The 14414-nt window shown below is 36.8% G+C and overlaps 1 long non-coding RNA gene and 1 pseudogene across 1 annotated transcript in view; one reads left to right on the plus strand and one right to left on the minus strand.

Annotated features, from left to right (window-relative positions):
- Positions 1-1541: 1541 nt before the first annotated feature.
- On the minus strand, positions 1542-3449 carry LOC146405996 (large ribosomal subunit protein eL29 pseudogene; annotated as a pseudogene).
- Positions 3450-6551: 3102 nt separating this feature from the next.
- Positions 6552-14414, plus strand: part of LOC146405997 (uncharacterized) — a 37725-nt gene continuing 29862 nt past the window's right edge. The window contains exons 1-2 of the long non-coding RNA XR_014803184.1: positions 6552-6660; positions 10289-10375. This is a non-coding gene — a long non-coding RNA (uncharacterized LOC146405997). The remainder of the gene's footprint in view (positions 6661-10288; positions 10376-14414) is intronic.

Here is a 14414-nt window from a genome sequence, read left to right on the forward strand (position 1 = left end):
CAACAACAACAACAAAAATCCTAGGTTTCTTCCCTTAGTCTCTCCTCTTTTTAAGGGTCACATTCACAACATAAAAGAGTTCCCAGGCTAGGGGTTGAATTACAGCTGTAGCTGCCAGCCTGCCACAGGCGCAGCAACTTGGGATCTGAGCCATGTTTGCGACCTACACCACAGCTCACCACAATGCTGGATCCTTAACTCACTTTGCAAGGCCAGGGATCAAACCTTCATCTTTATGGATAATAGTTGGGTTCCTTACCTCTGAGCCCCATTAGGAACTCCTTCCCTTAGTTTACCTTAAAGAGTGCTCCTTCCTTATGTCATGTATTTATAGCTATCTTAGAAACGGAAATAATTGATCTAGCAATATTTCATGATATTATTTACTTGGTATAACCATTAAGACATTTTTGGATGGAAGTGATATACATTCTTAGTTTATAGGTTGATTTGTTCAGAGGAAAAATATAACTTATGCTAGCTAGAAAAATTATCATGAACACAAAATAATCATGTTTGTCATCTTCTTTGATCTATGCTACTCTTGTTTTATGGATGTGCCCTATTTGCTGCTGGTGAGTTCTTAATCGATTGTTTATCTGACTTTTCAGTTCTGCCAGGAATTTTTGATATTTCCAGTCTGACAACTGGCAAGTAAGATGCTATTTTTAAAATATACCATTTTGTGGGAGTTCCCATGGTGGCTCAGCAGTACACGAACCTGACTAGCATCCATGAGGATGCAAGTTCGATCCCTGGCCTCAGTCAGTCGGTTAAGGATCCTGCATTGCCGTGAGCTGTGGTGTAGGTCGCAGGTGCAGCTAGGATCCTGAATTGCTGTGGCTCTGGTGTAGGCCAGCAGCTATAGCTCCTATTCGACCCATAGCCTGGTAACCTCCATATGCTGCGTGTGCAGCCCTAAAAAAGAAAAAAAAAAGAAAAAAATATATGTATATACACACACACACACCATTTTCTTTATTTCCATTTGAAATAGTGGAGATTTTTATATCATTTTTTATTAAACCTAGTTGTATCTATAGGCTACTTCTATAATATTATCACTGTTTGAGGAGTAGCCTGATGTCACAAAACAAAGAAGCTGGGGTCTAAAATAGTGGAGACTTTTAAAAAATTTTTTATTTTATTTATTTATTTTTTGACAGATCCTGTTGCAAAAATTTATTCGTACAAATAGCACAGGAGGACACCAGCCCCATATAGACAATAGCCCAGGGATCACACCAGTTCTTCTGTCCTCACATTGGCAGGTAAACGCCTCTATTGTGGAGTGTTTTTGTTTGTTTGTTTTTCTTTCTGTCTTTTTGCCTTTTCTAGGGCCACAGCTGCAGCATATGGAGGTTTCCAGGCTAGGAGGTCTAATCAGAGCTGTAGCTGCCGGCCTACTCCAGAGCCACAGCAACTTGGGATCTGAGCTGCGTCTGCGACCTATGCCACAGCTCACGCTAACACCAGATCCTTAACCCAATGAGTGAGGACAGGGATCGAACCCTCAACCTCATGGTTCCTAGTCGGATTCATTAACCAATAAGCCATGAAGGGAACTCCGATTGTGGAGTCTTTGTGGGGGCCTGGGGACCTCTGGGAGCCAGAGCTGGAGGTGGAGCTGCAGCTTTACCTGTGGCCTTGCCTTGGTCTGAGGCTTGGCCTGGGACTTTGGGTGGTACAGCCTGAGACCCTTGGCAATATGGGCACGAGCACGTTTCCCAAGCTTGGGGTGAGCAATGCAGGCAAGTCAACTGAGCTTGCGGCTGCCACCCTTTGGGATATTGGGCTTGACCTCCTTGGGTTTGACAAGAGCCCTGATAGCTTCAGCACATGCACTTGTTTGCCTACATCTTCTTTAGGCCCCTCTTGTGCTTCTTGGCAAAGCGCATGTTCCTCAGGAACTTGGGGTCCACCCACTTGAGAGATTCATATTGTTGTGACATGGGTTTCTTGTTGCTATTTCCGTGTCATTTTCGGGACTGATTATGCTTGGTGTGGTTCTTGGACTTTGCCTTGTCTGTACCCCGGCTGGCCAATCCCAAAGCATCTGGGGCTGGAAGAGTAAAAACAGTGGAGATTTAAAATGGTATATTTAAATACTAAAAAGATGGCTTTTGATACAAAAAATAAAAAATATTTGAGAAAAAAATGGTCCCTTATAGGAAATTTTGGTTTGTGGATTTTCAAGTAGGGCGGCAAGTAAGTAAAGTATTGAAGCATTTTCCACTAACTAAAAACAGATATCATGTGATGATGGGTGTTACATTTGCAGCTGACACCCACTTCAAAGAACAGGTGCCTCTAGATGTTTAAAAAAGAAAAAGCAACTCTTATACCAGTCTATAGCAGCCTTCAGGAAATGATGAGTGGGAGCAATGGGAAGACGAGCTCAGCGGCAGCTCTGGGTCATGATGTTAAGAAGCCCCATCGGGGCACCTAGATTCTCACTGTACTTCCCATGGGTGAAACTTCACAGTCAGAAGGTAAATTGCTGGATGGCCAATGGGAACCTGCAGTAGCACAGGGACCTCTATCCAATATGCTGTGTTAATCTATATGGCAAAGGAATTTGAAAAAGAATGAATGTGTGTATATGTATAACAGAATCACTTGTTATATAGCACAAATTATCACAACATTGTAAATCAACTCTACTTCAATAGAACTTAATCACTTTACATGCAAAAGAATGAAGGTGGACACTTACCTTACATCATATACAAAAATTAGCTCAAAATAGATGATAGACCTAAAAGTAAGATATAAAACTATAAAACTGTTAGAAGAAAATGGGGGAAAACTTTATGACATTGGCCTTGGCAATGATTTCTTAGATTAAAACACCAAAAACATAAGCTACACAGGAAAAAAAATTAGATAAATTGGACTTCAAAATTGAGAAATTTTATGCGTCAAAGGATATGACAGAGTGAAAAGACAACCCACAGGTTAGAGAAAACATTTGAAACCATATAACTGATAATGGATTAATATCCAGAATATATGGAACTCTTCTAATATAACAGCAACAAAAACCCAAGCAACACATATCAAAAATGGAAAAGGACTTGAATATACATTTCTCCAAAAAGATGTGTGAATGGACAATAAACATATCAAAAGATATTCAATTTAACTAATCTTTAGGGAAATGCAAATCAAAACCACAATGAAATATTACTTCATATCCATCAGGATGGCTATTATAAAAAAAAAAAAAACAAAAAATAACAAGGGTTTTCACAGAAGTGGACAAACTGGAATCATTGCGTATCACCAATGGGAACGTAAAATGGTGCAGCCAACTGAGGAAAATATTATGGCTGTTCCTTAAAAAAATTAAACAGAACTATTATATAATCCAGCAGTTTTACTTATGGATAAATGCTCAAAAGAAAAGAAAATAGGACTCCAGCAGATATTTGCATACCAGTGTTCATAATTGCATTATTCCCAATTGCCAAGAGGTGGAAACAACCCAAATGTCCATGAACAGAAGAATGGATAAAGAAAATGTTAACATGTACATAAACATAGACACACACACACACACACACACACACACACACACACGCAATGGAGTACTATTCAGCCTTAAAAAGGAATGAAGTTGAAATATGCTACACATGGATGAACTTTGAAAACATTATGCTAAGTGAAATAGCCAAATACATAAGGACAAATATTGTATGATTCCCTTTAGAAGAAGGACCTGGAATAGGCAAATTTATAGAGACAGAAAGTAAAATAATGGTTATTTGGGGCTGAAGGAGTAGGGAATGGTGAGTTATTATTTAATGTGTACAAGGTTTCCGTTTGGGATGATGAAAAAATTCTAGAGATGGATAAAGTTGATGGTTTCTGTACAACATTATAAATTACTTAATGTTACTTAGGCACAGTTAAAGTGGTAAAATTTTATGTTTTGTATATTTTACCTCATTTTTTTTTAAAAGAAAAGAAACCCTTTGATCAGTCAGAAAGGGGTAATAAGCTTATTAGTTTTTTTATAAGGAAATGATAACACATCATTTATAAAAGATAAAATGAACATATCATTTATAAATGATAAAATGAGTTTAGTCAGAGAAAAGTACAAAGTGTAAACCGATGTCTCATAATTGCCTCACCTCATGGTGAACATTATTTCAGATATGTCTCTTTGCATTTATCAGGGATGGTTGAATGAATGGATAAATGGACTGGCAGTTATATAGACTGAGATACAGAACATAAATAAACAATTAAGATTGAGATCATACTATATGTCCTTTTAAAATAGAAACATAATATTTAATTTGACCTAAATATAACACAAGAAAAAAAATGAAAATGAAGGATGTACTGAAATTCAGAGAAATATTTCCTTTTACTATAAAAAGACTCGGCTTAAGAAAAGAGGCTGGAATCATTTTTTTTAAGGTCCAGTTTTCACTTTTGGACAATGCATGAACTGACTCAATGAAATGAAAGAAAGGTGATTAGCACTTTTATACGTCCATCTTTTCAGCTCCAGTCTCCTCATATTTGTTGCTGATATTATTTTCAATTTATTAGAATTTATAGCATTTATACTCTAGAGAAAATAGTCTCTCAAATGGTTTAGTCTTAATTTTATATTTAAGTGTATTCAATGACCATCAGATCTTTCCCCTACAATCTCTGTTGTTGAGACTCTAGCTTTTTTTTTAATATAGGTAACAATTTTTATTTTTTCCATTATAGCTGGTTTACAGTGTTCTGTCAAGTTTCTACTGTGCAGCAAGGTGACCCAGTTACACATACATGTATACATTCTTTTTTCTCACATTATCATACTCCATCTCTAATTTTGACACCTCTAAGCTGGTTAGTTTTCATTGTTAAAAATAAGTTTTTTTCAAGAAGGACTCTATTCTCTGAATGCTTTCACAGTGAAGAATGCCTATACCTGTACATCTTTTGTTTTGTTTTGTTTTTTGCTTTTTAGGGCCGTGCTTGTGGCACATGGAAGTTCCCAGGGTAGGGGTTGAATCGGAGCTGCAGCTGTCGGCCTACGCCACAGCCACAGCAAGGCAAGATCCGAGCCATGTCTGCCTCCTATGCCGCAGTTCAAGGCAACGCCGGATCCTTAACCCACTGAGCGAGGCCAGGGATTAAACCCACCTCCTCACTGATAGTAGTTGAGTTCATTTCCCCTGAGCCACAATTAAAACTTTTTTTTTTTAACCTGTACATGTTGAATGTTAAAATGGCATGCTACAATAATTTTTTTTCAAACAATGAGAGTTTATGATTTTTTTCCTCAAAAATCTTAATTGGAGAAGATTCCCCAAATAGTCATTAACAATGCAAATCACAGTGGAAAAGATAAGCGGATTTGATAAAACAGTGTATTCAATATTACAGAACATATGACTATCTCTGAAAAATATCTTCAACATATATCAGACAAAAGTTTAACATTTAGTATCAAACCATATATGTGTGTGTCTATATAAAGTATTCCAAAATTTTTATTTGGGGAGTTCCCATCAGAGCTCAGTGGAAACGAATCTGACTAGCATCCATGAGGATGCAAGTTCAATCCCGGGTCTAGCTCAGTGGATCTGGTGTTGCCGTGAGCTGCAGTGTAGGTTGCAGACGAGGCTCGGATCTGGCGTTGCTGTGGCTGTGGCGTAGGCTGGCAGCTGTAGCTCCGATTCCACCCCTAACCTGGGAACCTCCATATGCCACAGGTGTGGCCCGAAAAAGACAAAAAAAATTTTTTTAAGTTGAAGCATAGTTGATTTACGAAGGGTACAATGTAAGCCTTGCTCTACTTATTGAATATTGCTATGAAGATATCTGAGGCCACACCGATACACTCCCACCCCCCTCGCCTGTAGATAACTCCATTTTTCTATCTTCCTGGATTTTAGAAGAATTTTTTCTTTGGCCGTGAAGCTCAATAACTTGATCGGTATACGCCCAATGGTGGCATCTTTCCTAGTAGACAGTGTGCCCATTTGACCTGTTGAATCAGCTTTTCCCTCATTTCAGAAAAATATTGCTGAACTACAGCTTCCTTCCATCCTTCCTTTCTGAAATAATTTTAAATATTTCATTAAGTTTGTTGAGATGCTATTTCAAGGACCAAATTACCTATATGATGGGTAAGTTATCTTCGTCTTCTAATTATCTAATTGCCTTTGTCCTTTATTTCCCTAAGTGTTAAGAGGTCTTTACATTTTAGATTCGCAGTGGATATTTCAAGATTTTTTTCATTAAACATCAGACAATTGAATGTTCATATGTTCATACATACATATATGCATAGATAGGTAAACACATTCAGGTCCTTGTGACCTATAGATATTAAAATCTATAATGGTATGATTTTGTTTCTCAATTTAATTCATTGCTAAGATCACCAAAGGTCAGCTTTTTTTTTTTTTTTTTTTTTTTTACTGTAAAGCGTCAGAGAGTAAATATTTTAGGCTTTGTGAGCCACTTATGACCCCTGTCACATATTCTTCTATGTTTCTGTTTTTTACAACCCTGTAAAAATGTAAAAACGGGAAGTTCCCTTGTGGCGCAGTGGGTTAAGTGTCCTGTGTTGCCTCATCTGTGGACAGGCTGCAGCTGCGACGGGGGTGTGATCCCTGGCCTGGGAACTTCCATATGCCACAGGTACAGTCAAAAAAAAAAAAATTAAAAATCAGCATAAAGTTACAGTCACAGGCCATATAGGTGTGTGGACTTAGAATCAATTTATTATCTCATTCTGTTGTTGATCACTTGACTTTCTGTAGTTTTTATTAAATTCATACAACGTATTGGATTAAACAAGTTACTCTTGAGAAATCAGCTTCTGTTTATTTTCTTTCAAACAAAGTTTGTCACCTAATTTTGCTGCTAACATTATTTTCCTCTCTCCCTCCTTCCCTAATTTCTCTCTCTCCCTTTCTCCATCCCTCCCGCTCTCCTTCCTTCCTTCCTTCCCTCTTTTCTTCCTTTCTTTCTCTCCCTTTCTTTCTTTGTCCAGGTTTCCTTAGACGGTTTAGTTCAAACTCTGCCTTCTGTAATCAAGGGTGGTGGCTGTGTTCTTCTCTCTGATCCTCTTCCCACTTAACTCTGGGACCTATTTGTTTTTTCCCCTCTGGGCTAATGTTCGAGGGTAGTTTTATTCTTTCAGTCTGCTGTTTAAGTAACATAAAACAACAAAGAGATGAGGGAAAAGAGAGCCAGCTTAATCTGGGCTGGGGCAGTCCATGCTGGGGAATCTTGTTCTGCAGAGTCTTCCTGGGGGTTGCACGTCCCGTCCTTTGACCCGCTCCCCTAACCAGAGGAAGCGCTCATCTGTGTGCTTTGGCTTACCAGCCCAAGACAGCACAGCGCCTGTAAGATGGCAAGTCCTGATAGCCTTCTGCCTCAGCCAAGCTTCTAAATTTATTTTAGGTGTTCCTACTCTTGAGGAATTTCTGTTGACTTTTCCCACAGCTAACAATAGATGCCCTACACCTACTCTGCAAAATATTTAGGTCATCTTTTTCAACTCCTTACTATTATGTCTGGGGAAGATCTGTCTATACAATGTCATATTGCGCCCCATCAAAAATTTTCCTCTTCTTTACCCCTTTTCTAATTTTATAGCCCCAGGTTATTCACTTTTCCTGGTATGTCTGGAAGGGAAATTCTGTGATCCTGCTTTAGTCTATACTTTCCCCCAGAAATCTGTAAAAAAAATTGTATCTCCATAATATTCTTACATGATTTATGCCAAGAGAATGCCATTCAGCTCTGATTAATTATGAAAGCTATGCTATTTTAAATCAAACTGTTATAATAGTTGTCATTATAACAAGTATCATAATATTATTATTCTTATTACTGGTACCTAAGTATAATAAAATTATGACTATAATTGAATCTTGGGGAAATTAAAAAAACATGGAGTCACAGGATTGAAAATGACTCTCAAATTTTGACTGTACTGTCTCTGGGGCACAGGGCTGGTAGCAAGTTTGCAATCTGCTGTAGAGAGACTGGATGCTACAATAGCACACACACATACGGAAACAAGAATGCAGTGTGTAAATAAAGTGGCATTTCAAATCAATGGGGAAAAGGAAAGTTATTCAGTAAATGATGTTGTAACAAATGGTTAATCATATGAGGGAGAAAATATAAAATATATATATATCTTACATATATACATATATATATACATATATATATATTATACATATATATATATTATACATATATCCTTTTATGCAGGAATCTATATGTATGTGTGTATTCCAACCTCAAGCAATGTCCAGAAACAAATGCCAGACATATTGTGTCCTTAAATGTTAACACTAAAACCTTTAAGCGCCAGAGAGTAACTGTTACTACATTTACAATCTCTAAGTAGAGTGAAAATTTCTAAGTTTGGTGCCAAAAATAACAGATTAAATTATATAACAGTGAAAACCTTGAGGTTTTTTGGGTAAAAACATCAAAAATTAAAAATCAAGAGAAAAGAGACTGTTGAAAATATTGTTGCATGTATAACAGGGTTAGGCATAAAGGGTTCACATAAAGAAATAATAAAAATACCCAACGTGAAAATGACATGGAATGTAAATGGGCAGTTCACAGAAGAATATGAGTGAAAGATAAGTATATTTAAAAATGATTTGTTTATTATTAGTATCCAAAGAAATACAGGGTTTTAAAACTCTAGCAAGATACCATTGAAAGAAAAACAACAGATAGATGAAGATTGTTTTTAGTGGTAATATTTATTGTTCATTCATTTATTGTTCCTTCACTGCTGGAAGTACTCTGGTGAGTGAGAATTAAAAATATTTAAATTTTTGATCAGGTGATTCCACTTCTAGAATTTTTTTTTTCTTTTTTGCTTTTTAGGGCTTTACCTGCAGCTTATGATAGTTCCCAGGCCAAGGGTCAAACTGGTGCTGCAGCTGTCAGCCTGTGCCATAGTCATAGCAACACAGGATCTGAGCCGTGTTTGTGACCTACAGCACAGTTCGTGGCAACCCTGGAGCCTTAACTCACTGAGCAAGGCCAAGGATCAACTCACATTCTCATGGATACCAGTCAGGTTCCTAACCTGCTGAGCCACAATGGGAACTCTCCATTTCCAGAATTTTATCCTGATAATTGAACTATATCTGTGCACAGGAATCTTCATAGCCATAGTGCTTATAATAGTAGTGAATATATTGTAAACAGCCATATGTTTAGTTAACTAAATTACTGTGTTTCGTGCAACAGAATTCCACATAGCCTTGTAATGTGCTGCTTTATAAAAATATTTAATGATATGAAAAAAGTCTATTGTAGAATTAAAATGCAAATTATATAAATTGCACACACTTTGGAACATTTCCAATTTTTTTCCTCCCCAGAGGCTGTGTTTTCTCAGTGATGACATTTCTGGAAATTTTTATTTCACTCTTCTTTTTTCCTTTGTACATTCTAAATTTTCTACCATAACCTCCTAGAAAGAGAAAAATGTTAAATTTTTGATAGTCAGTGTCAGAATTTTTTGCCAGTAAGTGTCTTCTGAGGGAACCGCCCTGATAACATTTTGTGGTTTTGATATGGTAACATCTGCTTTCTAGAGTGAATTTAATCCTGATGTAGTGTCAGTAGAGCGCCTTAATCAGAAAGACCAAATTGCTTTGTTCTCCTGCAACATCGCAAAATTATTTTCACAATCAGGCTTAAAAACAGAACTTAAAGATGGTGTGCCCTGAAAGCCCGTTGGTGTTGTTAGAGGAATGTACAAGTTGTTTAATTTGCCCCTAATAAACCACAGAGGAGAAGAATAAAAATGAGTGTATGAGTAGGTTGGATTAGAGATTCGAAGAAAAAGAATTGGCGCAGCAGAAATGAATCCGACTAGGAACCATGAGGTTGCGGGTTCGATCCCTGGACTCGCTCAGTGGGTTAAGGATCTGGCATTGTCATGAGCTGTGGTGTAGGTGGCAGACGTGACTCGGATTCCGCATTGCTGTGGCTGTGGCGCAGGCAGGCAGCTGTAGTTCTGATTAGACCCTTAGCCTGGGAACCTCCATATGCCATGGGTACGGCCCTCAAAAGACAAAAGACCAAAAAAAAAAAAGAAATTCGAAGACTTGGTTCTCATTCCATTTGGTCCATCAGTTAGAAGTGTGCTTTGGAGCTAATGAGACTAATAATAATAATTATAGGCATTATTATTATGAATCTCTTGATTGCAATATATTACTTTCTACAGCATTTTACTATATATTATCTCTAATTCTCACAACTTCTTTCTCAGGATATTAAGTATTCCTGTTTTACTATGAAGAAACTGAGGTTCAGAAAGCTTTCAGACTGTTTGCCAACTTCCTAGTCGCAGAAGAAGGTGTGGTAATATTTCCAGTTTTTTTCATTCACTAAAGCCATGATTGCCCCAGTTAACACCTGTGAAATGCAGTCGCTTTGGTTTATTTTGGAGGCAGTGGCCTACAAAGAAAAGCTCACAAAATTGTACTGACCAAAAACCTTTCACTACTGTCCTAATTCTATTCAGCCAACACTTAATAAATGCTTCTAAATACAATGTACTGCATTCATTACAGCAGGAGTATGTGACTGCAGAAAATGATCCTTGTTCTGTAGCAGCTTAAAATCTAGAGAAGGTGGTTTGGATCTCAGATTCTTCACTTACTAGCTGTGTGGACCTTGGGCTTTAACTTCTCTGTGTTGCAGCTTCTGTATTCATAAAATGAGACCAATAAATAATAACTACCTGAAAACTTGTTAGAAAGATTCAAAGAGTTACATGTAAAGTGCTTAGAATAGTGTTTGGTACTTATTAAAGTGCTAACATATATCTAGATGGGCTAATTATGCAGTTTGTTTTTTTCCTTTTTAGGGCTGCACCTGTTGCATATGGAAGTTCCCAGCCTAGGGATTGAATCAGAGCTGCAGCTGCTGGCCCACAGCACAGCCTCAGTGATGCAAGATCCAAGCTGCATCTTCGAGAATTAGAGATAATATATAGTATTATCTTATATTATAATATATATTATAAGATATAATAGTAACGCTGGATCTTTGACCCACTGAGAGAGGCCAGAGATCAATCCTGCGTCTTCACAGATGTGTTCTTAACACACAGAGCCACAGCGGGAATTCCTGATGATGTAATGCTGATAGTGCTCACTGATAGAACTACTGCTCTACCACTTCAAATTTGCCATTCCTTCTGGCCACATCCATATTTCTCTTGAGATACATATCTCTCAAGATATATATATGTAATGTACATACACTGCATATATAGGTATGTAGTATACACATGTACATATGTATGTGTGTATAATGTATATGTATACACATATATACACATATATGTGTATATATATGTATGTGTTTATATATACACACACACATACATTGAATTAGTTTATTCCTTTTTACTACCTGGTCCTCTGCTTAATTATAGTTTCTGAAAAATAGCATCAGTAATATTATTAAATTCACCAGTTCATTGGCTAAGTCAAATAATACAAGCTATTTGAAGAAAAAATTGTATTCAAAATGTGTATTTATTGTTAGTGTGGATCAGACAGTTTTCTTCTCAGTAGATTTCCCTAAATACAGAGCTTTAAGAGAAGATGCAACTTGACTCAAAGTCATAATTAGGGTCAAATCTAGAATGAACTCTTTCAACATGACAGTTTCTAAGTGTTTAAGATATGACTTCTTTTCCTATTGTGGCTCAAGGAAAAGGAATCTGACCAGTATCCATGAGGACATAGATTCAAATCTGGCCTTGCTCCATGGGTTAAGTATCCAGTGTTGCGTTGCCGTGAATTGTGATGTAGGTTGCAGATACTGCTTAGATCCCCTGTTGCTGCGGCTGTGGCTTAGGCTGGCAGCTATGGATCTAATTTGACCCCTACCCTGGGAACCTCCACAAGCTGGGGGTGTGGCCCTAAAAATACAAAAAAAAAAAAAAAAAAGAAAGAAAAAAAAGAAAGAAAAAAAGATATGGCTTATTTTAAATATGATCCAGACATAGAAGATGTTTTGAATAGATGTTTTCTTAAAATTCTAAAATTCTGTGCTCAGGAGGTATCAGGTGCAAGTCTTGTTTCAGTACTTTGGCTTGAGCACCGGCCTTTTCATGAGTTTGTGACATCATACAAAGTTCTGAGTATGTATCCTTGCCTAGGTTGGCAGGTACAAAGAATATAATAGTCATACACTGATAAAGCCAGAAAAGATAGACCCATTTCATAAATAATAGGACAATTATTCAAACAAACAAACATGAAGAAACAGGAGAGTAAGTGATTTGGTTAAGCACATGATGTAAATTAGTAACTGTGCTAATTAATTAAATAATGAAATTCTTGGCAAAGAACAGTGTTCTACCCAGTAAGTCAGATGAGATTGTTAAACTACACATGCAGAAATGTACACTGCCTTTCTTAATTTGGTTTATTTTTCTACACCTTGATCGCAATTCAAGGAATAACAGAGAACAAGGACTGACCACTCTCAGGAGAGGATCTTGTCTTTGGAGGATATGCTTTTGCTATTCTTTAGCGTATTTCAGGTTATTTCCTTATTCATGAATTATCAGGCATTAAAAAAATAAACTCAATTACTTAATGGAGAGTTCAGTTGCATCCAATCTACCCACCACTCCTTAACAAGCAAATGGAGTAGCGACAGTATCTGAAGTGGTTAGTATCTCAGAAGATTCTTGGCCTCGGGCCAGGCCATTTTCACTTAAAATACAACCATAATCATGCACATGTTAAAACTCATTTACTATGAAACTGATATCAGTTTTGAAATGGGTTAATACTTGTTTAAGGCGGCGAAATATCTCATAGGCCTTTCTCTACCACCCTCTCTGCCTTCCTCTGCTTATCTTTAAATGCTCAATGTTTGAAATACACTGAAAGAACATTTTATGACATAGCTTTAAAATATACTTTACAGCTAACTTACAATTAGAAAAATCTTTGTATTCTTTCAAAAAAAAAAAAAAAAAAAAGATCTAGAGTAGAAACCCCAAATACATCCTGTATTACAAAAGTGTAACCAAGCCTTATGTTAGACTTGAAAGGCTCAGAGAATTTAATCTTATTTACATTAAACAATGGAATAAAAATCCAACAAAGCCTCAAGGGTTTAAAAAATTGTTTTTGGAAATAAGAAAAGCTTAATTTAAGCAGTAAAGATAATTATCACTCTTTAAAAAAATAAGTAGCAGTGAATCACCAAGGACCATTTTACTATGAGTCATAATGATATGTGATCAGAGTCTTTAGTAGGTAGACTTTTTTTTTTAAAGAATACCCTTTGGTGGTTTTCTTCTGCCTCCGGATTTTTCATAATTTGACCTTGCTTTCTGGGGCTGAGACTTTTCATCTCTAGAAGATTCACTACACTATAAATACAGTTCTTGTGGTTCACATTGTACAAGAGAGTTGATCACACAGATGAATCCTCTTCAGTGTCACCTACTCAGCTTCTTTCTCCACCCCATCCTGTCCCATGTACAGAAACATAAAATGTTCAGTTGATAAACAGGATGGTTTAAGGTGAAAGGTGAGAAAAAAAAAAGGATCACATGAAAATTTCTGAGGGTAGATATATCTTTGTATTCCCCCCTTACCCCGTGACTAGCACAGTTACTCTGCTCATAACAGAACATCAGTAAATATTTGTTGACAAAGAGAATGAATGGATAAATGAGGAATCATTGAGAATGGTTGGATGGTTTGTAGCCTCTTTCATTGTATTTGTGAAAGCAATTTGAATTAAACAAAATTGTGAATAAGGACATTGGAATAATAATGTCCGTTAACAGTTCTTTATAAAACTTGTAAAACACTTTCTCATAATTTATCTCATTTGAGCCTCACGAAACTCTTGTAAAGGAGGCAAGTGTTAATACATGTGGAAAATAGAAGGTTCGGGATCCAAAGACGACAGTGTTTTTCTCCAATATCTCATTAACAAAGCACCAACCTCTGGGAGTGTCTATCTTCTGGATAGCATATCATTAGTTGTGGTCATTGCGGTGAGTACAAACCATCCCAAACATTAGAGTTACACCGGTTTAGGGATGAAACAATTAGTCTAATGAGTAGCTTTATGTATGTGTGGACAGTATATTGGGGAATGGAATGGGATAGAAGCTTAAAAACTAATATGCAAACAATAAACATTTAATGAGAACTTACTATGTGCAAGGCACTTTGATAGGTCCTGTCTCATACATTTTTTGCCAGTTTACGAATGAGGAAATTGAGGCTTTAGAGATTGAGTGATTTTCCTAAGGCCACAAGGCAAATATGTGGCAGGGGTGGAATTTTAATATCCAAAAAGTATGATGAAGGTTTCTGTCTTAAAGAGCTTGAAATTTGGTCGGAGGA

Source organism: Sus scrofa, chromosome 1 (assembly GCF_054392235.1).
Source record: "Sus scrofa isolate SSC_HxYL_T2T_F1_AM1 chromosome 1, Sscrofa_HxYL_maternal_Yorkshire_Landrace_v2.0, whole genome shotgun sequence".
NCBI classification, from domain to species: Eukaryota; Metazoa; Chordata; class Mammalia; order Artiodactyla; family Suidae; genus Sus; species Sus scrofa.